Below are 19,332 nucleotides of genomic sequence, written 5' to 3' on the forward strand. Positions count from 1 at the left end.
TGTGATTGGTGTCCTTGTTCCTTCTGTCCCTATGATACACTTACCTGAATAGCAAGTCTCTGTGCTGGGCCCTAGTACCTGCCTTCCACTCAAATGCATGTGGTCTCAACTGCAATGCAATATGTGCAAGACTAGTATTTGGAGCACTGTGGGTTAGAGTGCACACAATTTGGGGGGAGGCAGCTGACACCAGCTGTTACAGACAATGTCTTATCTGATGAACTGGTAGAAATGCTGGAAAAGGTTGACAGCCACTGATCTAAGAAACAGTCAAACAGTAGTTAGCAGCCTACTGGCCCACAATAAACCACACCAGCCTTTTAAATCCACACAATGGGAGCATCTCCACTGAGTCTCTAAAATGTTTTCAAAAGACACCTAGAAAATATCACATTCCCATTTCACCGCTCATTTCTGGTGGTATTTTCATGGCGCTGGACCCCAGAGTTCAGCTGTGCTACCACCAGCCCTACAAGACACAGGGCTGGGAGCCAAAACAAAACAATGAAAGCTATTGACAGGGCAGGAAACAGCATCTGCTGGATGAAACGCTATCTTCAGACAAGACGTGTTTGGATAACTCCAGTTTCATAACTCGCCTCTTCCGAGGTTAGGAAATCACAGTAATTCAAAGAAAACAAAATGGGGAGAACAGCACTGGCAAGCGGGAGAAGCACCTGAGAGAGAGAAAGACTCAGAGACTGCCCTTCCCTGTTGACCTGGATGAGCTACTCTCACAGTCACCCATGGACTTCAGTGGGGCTGTGTGAGAGTAAGGGCGTCACTGAGCATTAAGAGTGAATTAGTTAGGTCTCCACCATACTTGTGAAGCAGATTTGTTGGTCTCTCTGTGGCCTCACGCATTACACTGTATGCGGCCCTTAAAAAATGGGTAGTTTCGCAGCAACAGCTATTGACTTGGGATCAAAGTGGAGCTCAGTGATGATGATTATTGCTCAGACATACAGGATGGAACTGCCTCTCTCATTTCCGGCCAGAATGCCCTTCATCACCTCAGATGTGCTGGGTAGGAACTTTGGGGGAAAGGAGGGCAGGTCAGCTTCTGCCGGCATGGATCACCGGTTAGGGTGAAGGAAGCTTACACAGCTACTCTTTGCTATTTCAAGAGCCCTTGGACCTTCTGTTCTCTGAATGTATACATAAAATGGGATGATCCTCACCTAAAAGCCCTTATAGATACTAAGGAAAACCTGTAGGAAAATCGAAGTAGGTTACTAGATAGATAGACAGATGCTAATGGGGGTGGGGGGAGAGAGAGACAACTGCTTGCACAGTGCACAACCAAGCCAGAGAGACAGCTGCTTTCTATCATCTTAGGCCTAGTGGGAGCATGACATGAACTCCCATCACTGCATCAGCATGAAGTACAAGAGTTTATTTTAACCTTATATTATTCCAAATCAATTAGTATTGATCAAACTGTGACCGACAGAGAGAGAGAGAGAGTGTGTGTGTGTGTGTGTAAAAGAGTGAGTGTGAGTGTGTGACACACACACAAACACACACCTTGACAGGATTATAAAAAAACCAGACCATTGTGATCATCTAGCCTAACCTAAAATGTACTTTGCTTTTTAAGCTGGATTACTTATGTTTTTCTACAAAAAATAAAATGCACCTATACTCTTTTACTGGGGAGCGGAGGGAGTAATCAATGCTATCTATCTGTCTATAATTCTCTAGCACTCCAACAATAAACAAGTGTGCACTGCCAGTTGCTTGTGAGCAATCTACAAGAAATCAATGCGTGCATGGAACTAGTGACCCTACAACAAACCAGTGTCCACAGCACAGAACTCATGAGCAACTCTACAGTAACAAATCCATGTGCCATACAATAACAGCAATGACATACAGGAAAAATGTGTGCATGCACAACAGAGAAGACACATTCCATTTAAAATGTCAAAGGAGACAGAGAGAAAAATATTAAGATGTCATAAATTGCTGATGGATTTTTGTTCCTATTTTTAAACACTGAGGGTTTACATGTAATCAGTGTTGTAGTTGTTTTCACAGTCTCTTTCACTGTGTGTTTGGTCTGATCCATCTGTGCAAATGTGTATTTTGGATCTGTAACACTCTGGCGTGAACTATTGTTCATGCAAATCCACAACAGATTTCAGAATGGCTGGAATAAAGGACTGGGAGATCCTGCACCCAGCTGCCTCCCTTCCAAGGGGTCCCACTCAGACCAGGGAATTAGTTTCCAAATTATTGCTGCTTCTGCCACTGATTTTGACAATTTAGGAAAAGGGGCCAAAGATTAGATTCTTCCACTCCTGCCTCTTGACCCCTTTGCATCAGCCCCTCCTCTCACCCCACTCACCAATCCAAATATAAACTCGCTTTCAGGAAATGCCTTTAAAGAAAGCGGCACCTCCCTGGATCCTGAAGAATGCCCAGAAAATAAACTGTCTCAGGACATGAAGGAAACGGCTTTTTTCAATCACACTGCACAATGGACTTAACCCCTTCTGTCCCAGCTGCCAGCACTCAGCACCTCCTGCACGCAGGGGAGGCCTAAAACATCCCAGTTAAGTGAGGAAGGAAAATCCAAGGTGACCACCTTTCCCGCCCCCAACAGCTCAAGGTAAAATTCCAAATTATCTCTACTGGAGGCAGGTTGTGAGGGGCAGGGAGACAGTCCCAAACCCAAATCCCCGATCTGAACCCTCCTGACTGTCAGGAACGCTCAGATCCTCACACCAGCATCATGGTCCAGGCACAGCTCTAATTTTAGATGTATCTAGCCTCCAGTGCCAGAGCACCTGGGCACTGTCCAACCACACACAGACACATTCACAGCCTTGGACAGAACATCTCCAGAGGGCACAGATGGGAACTCAGGGTTGCATCTGTGTTTCTCTTTTTTCCTCCCGGGAAGCAGTTGTGTTTAAATGGCCTGCCCTGAAACACATATCTCCCCCATTCAGGAACTGTTCCTGTTTGCAGAGACAGCTGCATGAAAACGGAATCTGGGTCCAGCTGCTGGTGCCCATTCCCCTGTTGAAGGCAGACCTTTCCTGCGAGCGGCAGTCCACAGCAAACCATTGTGATGTCCCAGAGGATTCAGACTTGGTATCTGGCACCTAACGAGAACTTTACATTTCCAAAGTGCTTTATGGACCTTAACTAATCCTTACAGCCCCAGACCCCCGTGTGAGCTGAATCAGTTCCATCCCCATTTTACAAACAGAGATGTTATTTCAGACATGTGCAGATACTAAGGTGATGGGCTGCAGCATAAAACCCTAAGATAGAAACAGAGGACCAGAGAGGTGAAGCGACTTGGCCAAGCCCCGCAGCAAATTGGTGGTAATGCCAGGATCAGAACTCAGCAGCTCCCAGCACCTGTTTGCTCCAAGCTGTTTCATTTACTCCAGCTGGGTTGGGGAATAAGCAGCAGATGGAGTCCTAGGAAACACAGATCCTCTTTTCACGCCAGCATCCTTACTTTAAAAAAATGGAAGAAGAAAGAAAAGGTAAAAGAAATCCTGGAAATCCAGGCTACAGAGAGGAAACTGTCTCTAAATAGAGCTCATCCAAGGTTTTGCAGGAGGTTCTAAAGAAAGCAGCTCAGCATGAGGAAAGGTCAACTCCCCTTCCTGGCTACCACCCACTGAGGGGAAGGGGAGGTAACCCTCTCTAAGCCAGGAGGCCCCTTACATGAAGCCTTTTGAATGTCAGCTTTTAACCCTTGGGGACATATAGAAAGGAGGCAAGTTCACTCTGACGGCAGCTCACTAATATCGGTGGTTTGGTTAGAACTATGGCTATTGTGCACTCCCACCCCCGAAGCAACAGCAGTAAGTTATCAGGCACAAAAGGGCAGGTAATGTAATAGTTACTCAGTAACGATATTTAGCATTTCCAAGGTGCTTGTCATTCATCAGTGTCAAAGTGCTTTACAAAGGTGGGAAAGTATTCGTTATCTCCATTTTACAGATGGGGAAACTGAGTCAAGACTTGCCTAAGGCCACAGAGCAGGCCAGTGGCAGAGCCAGGGTCTCCGTACTCCCAAATCTACAGTTCTGTTCACTAGACTGCACTGCCTTCCTAAATGTGCCCCATTAAAATGTACACTAGGCTCTCTGGTTAAATTTCAAATGCACAAGGCGGTCCCATACGATTCAGCTTGTGCTGCAAAGTGCCCAGTACGGTTTTTGTGTCCATTACCAGCAGGATGGGAAGACTGGGAAGGTTGCACAGCAGAGGAGCATAGAGCCACAAGGGGGGCGGGGGAAGAATTGTATTGCCTCACCATCTGCTCTTAAAGCAATCGTATGGGCTCCAAAAGAAACAATATCTGGCCGTTCTGAGCCAGGAGGAGGATGTAGAGGCTTAGAGAGAGATAATCCCCTTCTCCAAACAAGAAAGGACAAAACTTCTGTTCCATTTTACACCATTCACATTTTCCATCCAGGTACTTAGGTTATATGGCCCTCAACACTGTAGTAAAAGAGCCTGCATAGTATCTGCATATTATTTCGGATGGTAACAGCAAAGGTCTTGGAGAATATTGTAGGAGCAGGATGGTCTAGTAATTCAAGCATCCACCTGAGACTCAGAAGACCTGGATTCTATTCCCGGCTTTGACACAAACGAACTGTGCAACCCACAGCATGTTACACAAGTTGTGTGCCTCAGTTCCCCTATCTATAAAATAGCAATATTACTTCTCTACCTCACAAGGGTGTTATGAATTTAACCCATTAATTAATATTTCTCAATGCTAATGTATTCCAGTGGAAGGTGTTAGAGAAGAGCGATGTGCTGTAATTCAACAGCAGATCTAGGAATTTAGGGTATATCTTTTTTCTAGCTAAACGTGCATAGTTTAATAGCTGGGCTTCCCTGGCAGTTGAGATCCCTGAGCTGGGACACTAATGGTGACAATTCTGTGGCGGAAGAGAAAACAAAAAGATGCACATTCTCCAATAAAGTTACTGCCTGATGACAGCAGCAGAAGACTGTCAGGACTCGCTTGAGCTAGAGTTTGCAGTGTTTACAATGTAGTTGTGCAAATACCACAACAGAGGCCTGGTCAGCTGGAAACAATTATTCACAACTGAATTGCAAGAAAAGCCTCAAAAAGAGAAGAGTAGCAAGGTGTGTGCAGTCCACAACAACCGATTCTGACAAGTAAGATCTGTTAACATGTAATTGCACTTCAATCCGACCAAGGGCTTGTAGAAATGCCTCAGTTAACAACATCTCAAGGGAGAGAAAACCCCAGAGATCTGAGGCTGCTTTAGTTGCGTCAGAAACCGCAGACCAAAGTTCTCCAAATTCTCCTAATGCCCAACGCAGCCCTCGGACCTTCTGCATACACAGAACACAGTAATCTGATAAATACTTACTTCTCACAGACCCTGAGAGACCAAGTTCAGACATACCTGAAAATCCTATCCATCAGGGTGATGGAGGGCACGGGAACGTCAGGGAAATGGGATATCTTCCATTGTTGTTTGCAGTGTTGCTGTAGCCATGTTGGTCCAGGGGTTAATCAGAGGGACAGGGTGGGTGAGGTAATATCTTTTATTGGACCAACTTCTGTTGGTGAACAAGAAGACAAACTTTCGAGATTACACAGAACTCTTCTTCAGGCCTGGGAAAAGTGGGTTCTATTCTTGACTCAGTGTGACCTTAGGAGAGTTAGTTAAAACATTTGGGCCTCAGTTTAATCTTCTGCATATTGGGTGTAATAATATCAGCTACCTCACTGCTGTGGCGTGACAGAATTCATGAGTGTTTGTAAAGGACTGAGATTCTGGGATGGAAAGCATGACAGATGTACAGTTCTTTCTCTCTAGGCACTGATACGGCAGTCATTACCATGGTACACCTGTATACAAGATGGGCATCCACTCCAATATATATAGAAACTGGTAACTGGGTTCAACTATCCAAAGACAGTGTCTGCTCCAAACTGGCAATGAAAGTTCAGTGACATGTGCAACTGACGAAAGACACAATCATGTAAAAACTTATAAGCAAAGCTCACTTCATTAGGAAGTTGTAAGCCAATATTTTGTTGCACACAGTTTCCAAGAGATGAACACAAACAATGCAGAATGAAACAAAAGGAGAGCACAATAAAAACGCTGTGAGAGGACCCACTGGACTGACTGCAGCCCATATCTCTGAATTGGAAGTGCATTCCTATAAACAGACAGAGGAAAACTTTTTGGGATAGGGAGGTCAGGAGGAGGAGCAGATTAATTAAAGCAATTCCAGCACCCAAAGAGTTAAGGACAATCGACCCACATTCCCATTCCCGACGCAGCCCCCCCTCTTTTTTTTAAGCCCCCTTTTTTTTTTTAATTGGGTAGGAAATCTGCTCCTTCCCAAGCATTCCTCAGATCCTGACGCTGCTAAAATTCAATTCCTCCCTTTCATTTCTGCAGACTTTGCATTTGCTTAGCCCTGGTCTACACTACAAACTTACGTTGGTATAACTACGTCGCTGAGCGTAGTTACTCTGACCGAATTGCCTCTGTGGACAGGAGGGCTTTGGCAATGGACATAGCTACCGCCTCTCGGAGAGGTGGATTACCTACGCTGACAGAACAAGCTCTTCCGCGGGTGCAGGTAGCACCTTCACTAAGACCTGGTCTACACTGTGGGGGGGTGGAAGAGGGGTGTCGATCTAAGTTACGCAACTTCAGCTACGTGAATAGCGTAGCTGAAGTCAATGTACTTAGATCTACTTACCACGGTGTCTTCACTGCAGTAGGTCAACTGCTGACGCTCCCCCGTCAACTCCGCCTCCGCCTCTCGCTCCAGTGGAGTACTGGAGTCGACAGGAGAGCGCTCGGCGGTCAATTTATCGCGTCTTCCCTAGACACAATAACAATCAACCCCTGCTGGATCGATCGCTCCGGAGGGAGCTAAGTGCCCCAGTGGCGCAGCTGCCCCGGTGCGGCGCTGGAAGTGTATATAAGCCCTTAGCCACTGTAGGATCTCGCTGTAGTGTTTTGCTAGACATTATGACTAGGCATCTTGCAGGGTTTCCTGTACGTTTTAAATATCACTTTGCAGAGGTGGCTGTTTTCAGCTCCCCCCTTCTCCTCTCTCCTCTAGTTGAGAGAGGCAGTAAAATAAAAACCTCAGGACTTCATTCCATGTGAAGTACCCCAGACCCACCCACGTAGCTCAAGGCACTGGGATTAGGCTACAGAGAGCCTTTAATCTCTAGGCCACAGAGTTCACATCCAGTTTGGGTCAGTAGGAATGATGCTTATATGATGTCTGCTCTATGTGCTGAGAGATGAGAACTGGTGGTTCTCAATCCAGTTGCTAACAGACAATTGCCCATGTGAGAAAAAGACACCACTGACACCGTGCTCAGGCCTGGAAAGCCAGGCAGGAATGGCTCTGACAGGCAGATCTGAGGGAGGCTGCTCCAAAATGAGGCGGCAGTCTGATGAACAGCATGGAGTTGAAAGCAGGAGATGGGGACAAAGGGAACATTAAGGAGACTCTTAAAGACAGACTTTGAGGGGAGGGTTATTATTTACCTAGGAAAATTAAACGCAGATGCAGGATCTCATTACCCAGAGGTTCTGCTTTAACCCAATTACACAGATGAAGTAAGACAGGCACCAAGAGGGTCAAGTGAACTTTGAGTCACCAACCACAATGCATCAGTGTCTAGGTCTGGCCTTGTGACCCTCCCACTCCTCTCCAGTGTTTTGCCTTCCAAGGGAAGGTTAAATGAGTCATTCCGCCCCACACCGTCATTGAGGTCACTGAGGGTGCAACACAGGGAAAGAATGAACCCCAGCTGCTTTCTTCACACCTGGCTTCCAAACAATCCAAGAACTGCCACCTCTCAGCACACACAGTTCCATTACATAGAGGTACCACCAGTGATGAGCTGCCAAAATCTTAACAACGGGTTCCCTCCTCACCCCATAAGCGGGTTGTTACCCCCCCCTCCCCCCGGGACTCCTGCCCCATTCAACCCCCCACGTTCTTTGATGCCCCCCCCAGGACCCCTGCCTCATCCACCCCCCTCCCCTGTCCCCTGACTGCCCCCAGAACCGGGCAGAAGGGTCTCGTGGGCCACTGTAGTGGGTGCCCACCCCACCCCTAAGAGCCAGAGGCACCTGCCGGGGAGCAAGGTGGGGAGTCCCAGAGGTCCTTACCTGGGTCAGCTCCCAGGAAGCATCCGGCAGGTCCCTCTGGCTCCTAGGGGCAGGGGAGCATAGCTGGGGGGGAGCAGGGGGAGCAGCCGCTCCCCCACTGATCACATCAAAAGTGGCACCTTAGGCACCGACTCCCTGGGTGCTCCGGGGCTGGAGCACCCACAGGGAAAATTTGGTGGGTGCAGAGCACCCACTGGCAGCTCCCGGCCCCAGCAAACCTCACCTCCACTCCGCCTCATCCCCTAAACGCACCACCCCTCTCTGCTTCTCCGCGCCCCCACCCCTGGCTTCCCGCGAATCAGCTGTTCGGTGGGAAGCCTGGGGGGGCTGAGAAGCAGGCCGCGGCTTCCCGCTCAGGCTGAGGGTGGCGGAGGTGAGCTGGGATGGGGAGCGGTTCCCCTGCTTGCCCCCCCCCCCCGGTTACCTGCTGTGGCATGGGCGGCCCTCCTCGCGCCCCCCTGCCCCAGCTCACCTCCTCTCCACCTACCTGGGCCTCTCAGCCTGCCCCAGCTTCCTGCACGAACAGCTGATTCGCGGGACGCGGGGCGTAGAAGCAGAGCGGGGAGGTGCATTCAGGGGAGGAGGCGGAACGGAGGTGAGCTGGGGCCGGGGGTGGGGCGGGGAGCTGCCAGTGGGTGCTCTGCCTAAGGCGCCACTTTTGGCCAGTTAAATTTAGAAGCCCTTTTAGAACCGGTTGTCCCTCATGGAACAACCGGTTCTAAAAAGGCTTCTAAATTTAACAACCGGTTCTAGCGAACAAGTGCAAACCCGGCTCCAGCTCATCACTGGGTACCACACAGCACAGAGGCACTGGCCCACTTAGGCGGAGGTATCTCCACACATTAGCCCTACAGAGCATTTTATCTTCTTGCTCCACCTAGACTGACAGAGTCCCCCTCCCAAACTCTTTCTAAACAAAAACACTGAAACAAAGCCTCATTTTCTTCAGTACGTTTTTTCCTTCAACATTCTCTCTCTCTGCACGCCCCACACACTCCGTCCCTCCTGCCTGATCAAACCGGTGTCTCAGGAATGATTCTCCAGGTGAGACACTAAGACGTTATCAGGAGTTATTTCCTGCAATGGCCTCTTCCTGAGGGAAGCTCAATGCTTCCTGTGCCCTCAAACGTCAATGACACAATCTTGTCATTATCTGAGATGAGACCCTGATCCTTACAGGAAAGCTGCTCTCCTGTGGGTGAAAGAGAATTACTTATACTCCTTCTGCTCCATCCTTTCACAATCCCCAGGCTGCAACAGACACATGCAGCTCTGGGACATCACCCCCCAGCTTTGCAAATCTATTGCTTTGAAGTTGGTGTTGCTTTCCATAAAAATGAGCAATGACATTCACCCCAAAGCAAAAAGGAGAGAAGGAGCAATACTTTGTTGCTGTTCTGAGAAGAAGCGAGGAGGGAATCTGACCACTTTGAACTGCACATGAGAAAAAGAAACACATTCAAAAGCTGTAGTGTGATCATTTCACCCTCAATCAGAATCAATGAATTCCTGCAAATTTTATGTGAAAAATTCTATATTTGCATGCAAAATATATGCAATTTCATTGATCTGCAGATCTGTAGAATCCCCCCCTACACACACACACTGCAGAGGTGTATGTGCATACACTATTCCCATTAGCATATCAGGAAGTAATTCACAGACACTGGGGGCTGAACATACTATTGAGAGAATATGCATTTTCCTTTAAACACTGCTTAAAGCTTCCATCCTAGAAGCCATGAATGCATTTATCAGTGACTGCTCCAGAGGGATGCAGTAAGACTATGGCTAAAGAAGACAGAGAAAGCTGTTTCCTAATCCTGCACACATTTTGCAGTCAAATGCTTTTCACTTGTTGAGATAAATGGCAGGAAATCCCCAGACCCACCCTTCACTCAGCAGATCTATTGGTACAGCATCCTGGAAGAAGCTGCTCAGTTTCTGGTCCCAATTAAGCAGAGTATGGCTCGCATCCTTGTATAGGGTCCTTGGAAAAGAGGTCCAGATGTTCAAAATCCTTCAGACAGCTCCAGCAGCGGCAGCTGTAGGCGCCCACTGAAACGTAACATTCATGTGCACTGTTTAGGAATTGAGTGCCTGGCCGTTGTGACTTCCTCCCCTTTATTCACCACCTCAGGACATCCCATTTAACTAGATCACCCCACTTTGAAGCTGAGGACACAAAATGGGAAGGAATGGAGGGAAATGCCCAGAAAACTGCCCCTCCTTTCAATATTTTGCAGGAACAAGCCTGGAAGAGCAAACTTTATGCTTCTGGCTTCCTAGGTGTGTGTTCTCAAAGAGTCATCCCCAGTTCCACAGAGGTTCAACATCCTAGGAGAAATGGCATTTGTTTTGTCAGAGTTCATGGAAACCAGATAGCACTCTAGACCAAGCAAAGCACAGGCAGAGGTTGAGCAAGTGCTCCCCATGCAACTCTGCCAATGCACCTCAGTCCTGACCTGCAGCTGGCCCCCTCCCCCCACCACACACACGTGTGCTTCAATACTTCCCTGCACCCTTCCCCTGCAGTGCCAGAATTGGACGACCTTGCACAGCCCTGCCAAAGATCCCTTTCAGCCCTGCTATTACAGACACCGGCCCTAGACTGGTCTAGCACCGCACCTCCAGCCTGACCTGCAGCATTCCCTGAGGTTCAATTCCCACGTCCTACACACAGCTCAGCCAATGTGCCTTAACCACCTGATCTTTCATTCCTGAACTGCCCTTGAATTGGCACTGGCAAACGTATGCTGGTTTTGTGACATGGACAAAGAGTTCTCAGATCCATGAGAAAACCCAGGAAAAGCAAGGGAACAGGGTCCCTAAACATGGGTGATTTTATTAATAGGTAAGAACCTTAAACTGGCATCAAGCCTAGGAGCGGCGCGGTGTGAAGCCACCTGGCCCTTTGGAACCTTATCTGCCAGATTATGAAAGGTCACACAAACTGTTTTGTTCAACAAGGCTCTTTCCAGATCTGTCCGTTAATATTTCCCTCCACTTATTCAGCTTGTTACCGGCACCGGATGGCAAGCACCCTTTTCTGATAATGAATCTTTAAAATGGCTAGTTAAACAGGGCCGTTGCTGTACGTTCGATAAATGTTCATGGCACACGCTGCAAGGGTAATGTGTCACTTATTAACTGGCAGCTGGGCAGCATTCACCTTGCGATGGGAAGAGGGGCAGAATCAGAGGCGAAGAGACACATGCCTGAGATATGTGCAGAAACCAGTAAAGAACACAATGTTTAGAACCCCCTGGGGACTGAGCCAGAGTCTGGTTACTCTGGTGCAAGTTCAGAGGCCCTCCACTGACTCGCATGGATTGGCTGTGGGGTTACATCAGAGCAGACATGATTAGAAAAATCATCACCCTCAGAAAAACAAATGAGTGGATCCAAACTGTATGTCAATGAAGTTACTGTCTTTGCCGTTTTGCTGGCAAGCCAAGAGTAGACAGAGCAGGAATATGGGGGGGAACGGGGAAAATGAGAATGAACAGGAGGAGGGTGGAAGCCCAAGTAAGAGCTCTGGCTTTCTACCTGCAGACCAGCACATAGCAGCACCTGTGTCACCGTGACATTGACATTGCAACTCAAGGATTCTACATCACTAATGTGTCCTGCTGGAAACCTAGGACACTTTAAACTATCCACAAGCTACTCTTACAGGATGCAACAGACTGTGGAAATGGAGACCTGCACAGGAAAGCAGGCAACTAGCTTGGTAAGGCCTAAGTTTTAAAAAGGTGCATGAAAAAGTGTAAACACAAGTAAATGCCTGATTTACCTGCAGTAACTTCAGTCTTCCATGCAAGTCTGGGAGTTGTAGATTGTAAAATGCAAATGCAGTCCACCAATTTTCACATCCACAATTGTGGTAAATGAATACAAAATTAAGAACAAATGAGGCCCTGGCTCTGTATTTACTACCTCATACATATGACAGAGTTTCATGTTGAAAGTGCATAGAAAGAAAAAGACCCTGTCTCTTTAAATCTCTGCACCCAGCTCCTACAGCCTAGAAAAGTTAATATAATTATCTGGAGGTGACTTTCAGAGAGACTCAGCACAAGGAGGGTTATTGTGACTCAATCATTAACTGAGTCTGGGGACCCTGGCTTTATCGGAATGTGGCCTCACTCTGCTGCCAACATTTGTCACCAGAGACTGTGCTGGAGCTGGACACAAAGGTTAATTAATGCCTTCGCAGCTCTAGCATTAACCCCCAGCCATTAGACCTCTGGAAAGGCTCCTTCGACACTCCAGCATGCCTCTTGCATCGCTGCTAAATCCAAATCGATTTGCCGTTTCTGGTCACTTGGAGCTGCGGGGGGCCGTGCCTCCGAACAGTCAACATAAACAAAATGTCTCGCGGCCCGCCTTTGGACTATCCTGATGGGCTGAGGGCTGAAGGTTGCCGACCCCTGTGCTAGCGAGTTAGCCAAGCTCAAGTGAGTGCAGCCACACTGTGAAATAACTCTCAAACAGCTGTGTCCTCACTGCCACTGCATTCACTTGTGTGTGGCACCAAGACTTCTGAGGGCATGTGCCATGGTTCTTGGCGCTGCACTAATCTGAGCTCTGCTTTCACACCTGGAGGGTGGCATGTTTCACCCATGATCCTGCAGGCAAGAGAGGTAGACCCCTGGGCCTTTATTTATCAACTCAAGGGGGCTGAAGACAGAACCCCTCTGCTGCCAAATGAATTAATGAAGACAGTGAGACACAATCCCTGGAGTAAAAAAAAAACAAAACATGCTCCCATACACAGAAGGCACCTATAAACTCCTGGAAACATCAGTGGAGCACCATCCAGACACAGTAACAGACCTCGGTATTGATGACGTGCGGGAGGTAATATATTTTGTTGGTCCATTAAAAGACATTACCTCACCCACCTTGTCTAATATCTTGGGAGTACCACAGCTACAACTACACTGCATACTTGGTATTGATGGCATTTACTGCCTTAGCAATGCCACGGTCAACAGCCACTGCCTACCTTCAGATAGATAAGTTATCCCAACATCCATCCATCCATCGAAACTGCACGTGCAATTATTCCACTCTCTATCTACTAGCAAGCTCCACCAGGCTCTTTTGGAAATAAATGGTTTATGTGGAGAGGGGGGAATCAGTCTCCTCCCTGTCTGGGCAAGGGGTAGTTTATTGCTCCCCACAGGATAGATAACAAATGGTTTTCAGCAAAGTTTCTGCTTGTTACCTACTTTCCCATCTGGATTCACTAAGGCCTTGTCTACACTACACAGTTTTGTTGACAAAACAGTCGAGGTGTACCCACTGAAATGCTCTTCCTGCTGATGTAATTCTCATGCTATGCCAACATAATAAACCCACCTCAACAAGAGGAGCAGGGCTTACGTCTGTGTAGTTAGCGTGACGCAGTGTCTACACTGCGTTCCTTACATCGGTTGTTGGCAGTCATTCTTGTCGATTTCCAGGCTCTGCTGTAGCTGTGACATTAACAAGAGAGCCACCTCACTGGCTGCTGCCCGTTCTCCTCTCCAAGCCAGGCTGCCATCAAGGCTCCCGGCTTAGGCTGCCGCCCTGGCTACATGCTCCGCACTGGGAGCCCTGCTGCCCCCCATGGTCCCGGCTCCCTGCTCGTCAGGTGCACGGCGGCCAACTGGACCCCCGATGTGGATCTCCCCACCACAGGTAAGAAGCTCCAGGCAGCTCCCCGTCCTGCTCATGGCTGAAAGCGTGGAGGCAAGAAGCCCAAAGGGACATCTGGGCTCCCAGTGGGGAGCTGCATGAAGCTGAGAGCCTTGGCTCTCAGTTTCCCACACTGCCCCTCTTCAGTTGGTGGAATGCTCCTGGTGAGGACACACACCACTGACAGAAAGGATTGTGTCCTATTTGAGTAGGGGTTGGACTAGATGACCTCCTGAGGTCCCTTCCAACCCTGATATTCTATGATTCTATGAGGGAGGGTGGTGTGGACATCAGCCACCGCAGTAATTAATGCAGTGTCTGTAAGTTGACCTATAGACATAGCCTTAGGTACAAAGAGGTCAAGTGACCTGCCCCCTAATATCTCCAGGCAATAGCTCAGTCCAGATTAGCCTCTTAGCCCTGTCCTTTCACCAGCAGGGCACACAGCAGACTCCGGGAGTGCTGCCATAATTCTTGGGCAAAAGGCACCCTGCCTTCACCCTTCCTTCAACATTTTCTCTTCTTAAAATCCATTTTCAGAATCTCAGCGTTGACTTTAAATGGTGCAACAATCAAAGGGAAACAGTGAAAGGATCTTAGCACCCTTTTCATTTAACCACAGTCACTTTTGTTCGTTTATAAAACTAAACCACATACAGATTCTGCCCTGTGCTCAGGTTTGGTTATTCAGGACAAAGTGGAGGGAGAATAGTTAATAAAATCATATGCAGTTGGCATTTTTAATTTATATTAAAAGAGTTTATTCAAGGAAGTGAAGGCACATTAAATATATATGTAGTTTATCTGTGTTTTTTATCTGCTTTGTATTTGTATCTGACTTCTATCTCATTACAAAAAACAACAAGTTCACTTAGGTATAAGGATCTAATCCAACTCCTGCTGAAGTCAATGGAAAGACTTCCATGGATTTCAACTAGAATTCAGTTGGGCCCATATTCTTTATATACCCCACCTTAAACCGGGGCAGTCACTGCTGACATATGTGGGCACAGAGGAATGAAGACAATTTCTGTGTTTTTCAGCAATATTTCAATATAAATTAATCACACTTGAATTAAAATGTAACAATTTACACCTGAATATAAGAACAGTATTTTAAAAGCCACTGTAGAAAAATAAATTACAAAACCAAACATGATGAGGAACATTAGCATGGGATGGAATTGGGACATTCCAAGAAGCGTATGCATTAATCAGCCCTGGAAACCCCACCACAGAAACCTCCTTTGTAAAGTGCTTTGAGAGCTAAGTTTATCATCATTACATTATAGACTACAACAGAATGGTGACACAGAGATCACACAGAGATCAGCCTCTACCCAGCACACAGTGGTCTCCAACACAGGGCAAAGGATTTAAAAGTATGCAGGTTTGGAAGTCAGGATGTGGAGCTTAGGTTTTTTGCTCCTTCGCTTCAGTCTAAGGGCCTGATCCAAAGCCCAGTGAAGGCAATGGAATCTTTCCATTAACTTCACTGGACTTTAGATCAGAGCCTAAATCTGTGCGTTTTCAGTCACCAATCGAACCCCAACCAAAATAGCTGTGCCGGTCCCAGCCAAAGGATGGGTGAGGCAGTACCCAGAGAAAAATCCATGTAGCCCCAATTAGACAACCAGCACATCCACTTCACGCTGGGATTTCTCATTTTAGGGATTGGTTTGCTGTGACTGAAAAGATCAACTGCATGACAAATCAAAAAGCCTTGCACACATGGAACCTGCAAACTCCAAGTTAAACACACACCGTAGCGGTGAGAATGAAAATGTGCCCTCTAGTCCAACACACTTTGCCGTGACTCAGCCTGGGAAATCCAAAATTCAGTAACAGGTCGAGTATGGCAGGAAACCTCTGTAGCAGCTCAGAGATTCTCTTTCCTTCCCCTGTGCAACAACAACAGCCCAATACTAACACCGTCAATCAAGTTATTTGGACATGAATGTCCCTTAAATATCAGTTATGGAACAACAAATACTCAAGCTGACAGCCCCTCGCTATTCCTGGAGACAAATTCACTTGGCATTGTTCCGTGAAGAGCATTATCTGCTATTACATGTAACAGATGATTGACACATGCTGCCTTACAAAATAATTCACATCTCACACACAACACACAGAGGCATAGAGAGAGCAGCACCAAGACAAGGCACCAAGCAATTGCTGAAATCCATGTATTTGATTTACCTTGAGGTTGTGTCGTGTCTCCTTCAGCTCAAACACACTCCGTGGGGAACAGCTGCCTAATATCAGCTAACAGAAAAACTGACGAGCAAGCAGCTCAATGGTGAGAATCCTTTAACTGTTCAATCACTTTCTTTATTGCAGCAGGAAGATGACAAAATGAAGTTGAATAAGTTATAGATTTAAACACACACACACGCACGGATTTTTTTTGCTAGCTTAGGCGCTGCTGCTCCTTAGCTATTGTCAGTGTAAGTAAGTTTCACGCTCAGGTGGCCAGACCCTAGGTCCTTGAGCAGTGGCTGTGTCCGCCCTCCACTGCCGTGGCCAATCACTGAAAAGTAAAACCAGCTGGGCCCTCTGGAAAGATTTTTTCAAGAGGCTTTTTTTTCCCCCCATTTAGCCAATCATAAAGCAGCCCCTTTCTTTCACAGCATTTGCTTTCAGATGATCCCACACGCACAGAAGAGAGAATGAACTTCAAAAAGTCATCTCCCAAGTACTTCCAGCACCAGAGGAGTGCCCAGCATATCTATTTACTCTAAACTAAAGATTAATTACAGCAGATGAGGAAGGAAACATACTGCCAGATATTCACACTCCACTGGTGGTAAAACAGATCATCCAAATAGCTCGCACACTGAATGCAGACATTGGCTGTAGGCAGGCATAACAAAGGCAAGTACTGCAGAAGCTTCCCTCCCACAGCTCTGCCAATGCCTCTCACTTCTGGCCTATAGAACCCCCTATTATTCCAGCACTGGGCTCCCTTCGCACAGCTCTGCCAATGCCCCTCACTTCTACCCCACAGCCCGCCACCCCATTATTCTAGCACTGGGGCTCACACAATAGGCTGAAACTCTGCTGATGCACCTCAGTCCTGAGCACCAGCACACCCAGGTACTCAAGTCCAAGGTTTTGTCCTCAGCAGAGGCTGCTAATGGTCTCGAACACTACCAGACTCCAGAACCGGGCTGTCACGTGAACACATCAGCTGTGCTGTGAGATTGTCAGTCTTTTTACACCTGAGGTCCAAGACAAATACAAATGCAGGTCTCCAGAGGTAGAAAGCAAGAGCATGAGCTCAATGAGATACCTAGATGTCATTACAACTGGGCCAAATCAATGTACCGGATCCAAAACTTGGGACAGTTCCAATCCAAACCCCAACTTTGCAGCATGACCCGTCTCGAACCCTAAGTTTTAATTAGCCATATGGAGTGGGAAGGAGGTTCAAAGAGGGGAGAGCCTCCAATCTCACTCGCCAAGCACAAGTAAAACAAGCTCAGTGCAAATGCAAAAGCAGCTCCGCAAACTGTCCGGTGTGCCCCAGAGACCAGATCCTAGTGCTGCTGTAACCATGAGTTCTGGGTATCTGATATGTCAACAAGCAACACCAAACATCCCGACAAGGCTCTTAATCCCTCTAGCCAGCAAGGCCACGAGTAGCTTTGTAATGTAGAATGGGAGCCGCCCAAGGCAGGTGTCAAATCACCGATTTGTGTCATTATTATATCCCAGAGAGACTGGCACCTACCCGCACTGCTACTTAACACTGTGCAGGTTCTGGCTTTGTATTCTCAAACAAGCATTCATTCTATGACCCTCCTTCCCCCATCCATCTGAAAAATGGCAGCAACAACTGTAGACCCCCTCCAGCCCCGTGCCAAGGTTTGCTTCTGGATCCTGTCCCTACTTGGTGGAAATGGACACTTGGAAACATGAGAGAGGCTAGGAGAACTCCATAGCTTTAGGAAAATTAGCAGCAGGAATGGGACAGCTGCAACCTCCCAATGGCTCCGGCCTGGTTGATACATAAATGTGGCTCACTCCCTTTTCCCTTCCAAAACTGAGCCCCTGGATATTCCTTGGACTGAAGATAGACCAGTACCTAACTCCCCCTTATCAACCATAACAGGTACCCTGGAAAGGGATTCCAGAGAGGCAAGACAGAGCCAAGGAAGCTGCATTCAAGTTGTGTGTGGTTTTTTTATTCTCTGCAACACTCTGGTCACAGATGAATTTTCTTGGCTTGGTATTTGTTCTTGTGCTGTGTGCCCTCCAGGAGGGAGAGGCTTGACAGCAGTAATACAGAGGAGCCCTTGCACCTCCCAGGGCACAAAGACGCCTGGGGTTACCCTGTGCTGGGAACTCTATCCAAGCTGCTGGACAGACAGACAGACAGACCCTGGTTCTCTCCGGCTCTCTAGATTACAGACTAGATGTACAGCCTGTGCAGCCTAGTGTAAGAGCACAAGGACTCCCTAAATCCCAGCCTGGGTCTTGCAAGAAGGGAGGCTCCCAACTCCAATTCAAATACAATGCAAAATGTAAAGTGTCAGCAGTTGGTGCTGGGGAGCCATGCGGGAGGCTATGAAGAAGAAATGCCATTTAAGGAGGGATGTGGGTGGGGGAGGGGGCTTGTCCCATGGCAAGTGGGAAGCTGTGCCAGATGCCAGGAGCAGGATGGTGGAAGGTGCAGAGCTGAGAGCAGGAGTGTAGAGTGTGACTGCGGGAGATGACAGCACAAATGGAATAAGGGCAGCATCACGGCGAGCCTTGACAGTGATGATGAGGAGCACAGACTCAAAGCAGGGAGAGACAGACAGACAATGAAGGGATTCTGCAGAGAGGAGTACCCTGGTCAGAACAACAAGGAAAGGTCCAGGTCAAGAAACCACCCTGGAATTATTGACAGCGACACTGAGGGCTTACCTAAGTGCCCCAAAGTGCCCAGAGTTTTAACCACCCAGTTTCAGCTGGCTTTGCTGAACTCTTGACACATAGCCCTCTCCAGCGTCCCCCAACCACAGCCTCGTCCCCAACCCCAAGCTTTCCGTCAGCCACCCCAGCCTCTTCCCGAGACCCCAGCCTGCTCTGCGCCTTTCCAGGTCGGAGGAAGTGGGAAGTAACCATGCTCTCTAAAACCGCTTTCATAACCTGCCTCCCCTCACCCTCCCCCCCACCCCTCACATCCACCCAGTCCAGGGGAAGCCTGTATTCATGCAGATCTTGTCTCACAGTGACAAGGGGGCTTGCTGAGCAACAAGTCCCCTACATGCAGCTGTTGTTGACACTAAAGTGTTTGTATAGCTTTGGGCGATGGATCCCCTTACTGGCCACAGACCATGGGTATGGAGGTGGGAAGGAGGGGCTGGTGGTTCCTGTTGGTGGACACTGTGGACTCCTGGAGGATATTCAGTCACTGCTGCTTCCTCTCAGCACAAAGGGGCTGTCTCTGCAGAGAAGGGGATATTTATCTATGGGGGTGGGA

The 19,332-nt window shown here is 47.9% G+C and overlaps 1 protein-coding gene across 10 annotated transcripts in view; it reads right to left on the reverse strand.

Annotated features, from left to right (window-relative positions):
* STARD8 (StAR related lipid transfer domain containing 8) overlaps window positions 1-19,332 on the reverse strand; it is a 144,276-nt gene that overhangs the window by 66,361 nt on the left and 58,583 nt on the right. For 3 of the 10 annotated variants that reach the window (XM_048865031.2, XM_048865027.2, XM_048865028.2), the window contains exon 1: window positions 16,062-16,320. The exons of the other annotated variants lie outside the window; for them this stretch is intronic. The gene's annotated coding sequence lies outside the window, so the exon portion shown is untranslated. Of the gene's footprint in view, window positions 1-16,061; window positions 16,321-19,332 lie in introns of those variants that run through there. 10 annotated transcript variants of the gene reach the window in all.

The sequence above is a fragment of the Caretta caretta genome, chromosome 9 (assembly GCF_965140235.1).
Source record: "Caretta caretta isolate rCarCar2 chromosome 9, rCarCar1.hap1, whole genome shotgun sequence".
Classification (NCBI taxonomy): Eukaryota; Metazoa; Chordata; order Testudines; family Cheloniidae; genus Caretta; species Caretta caretta.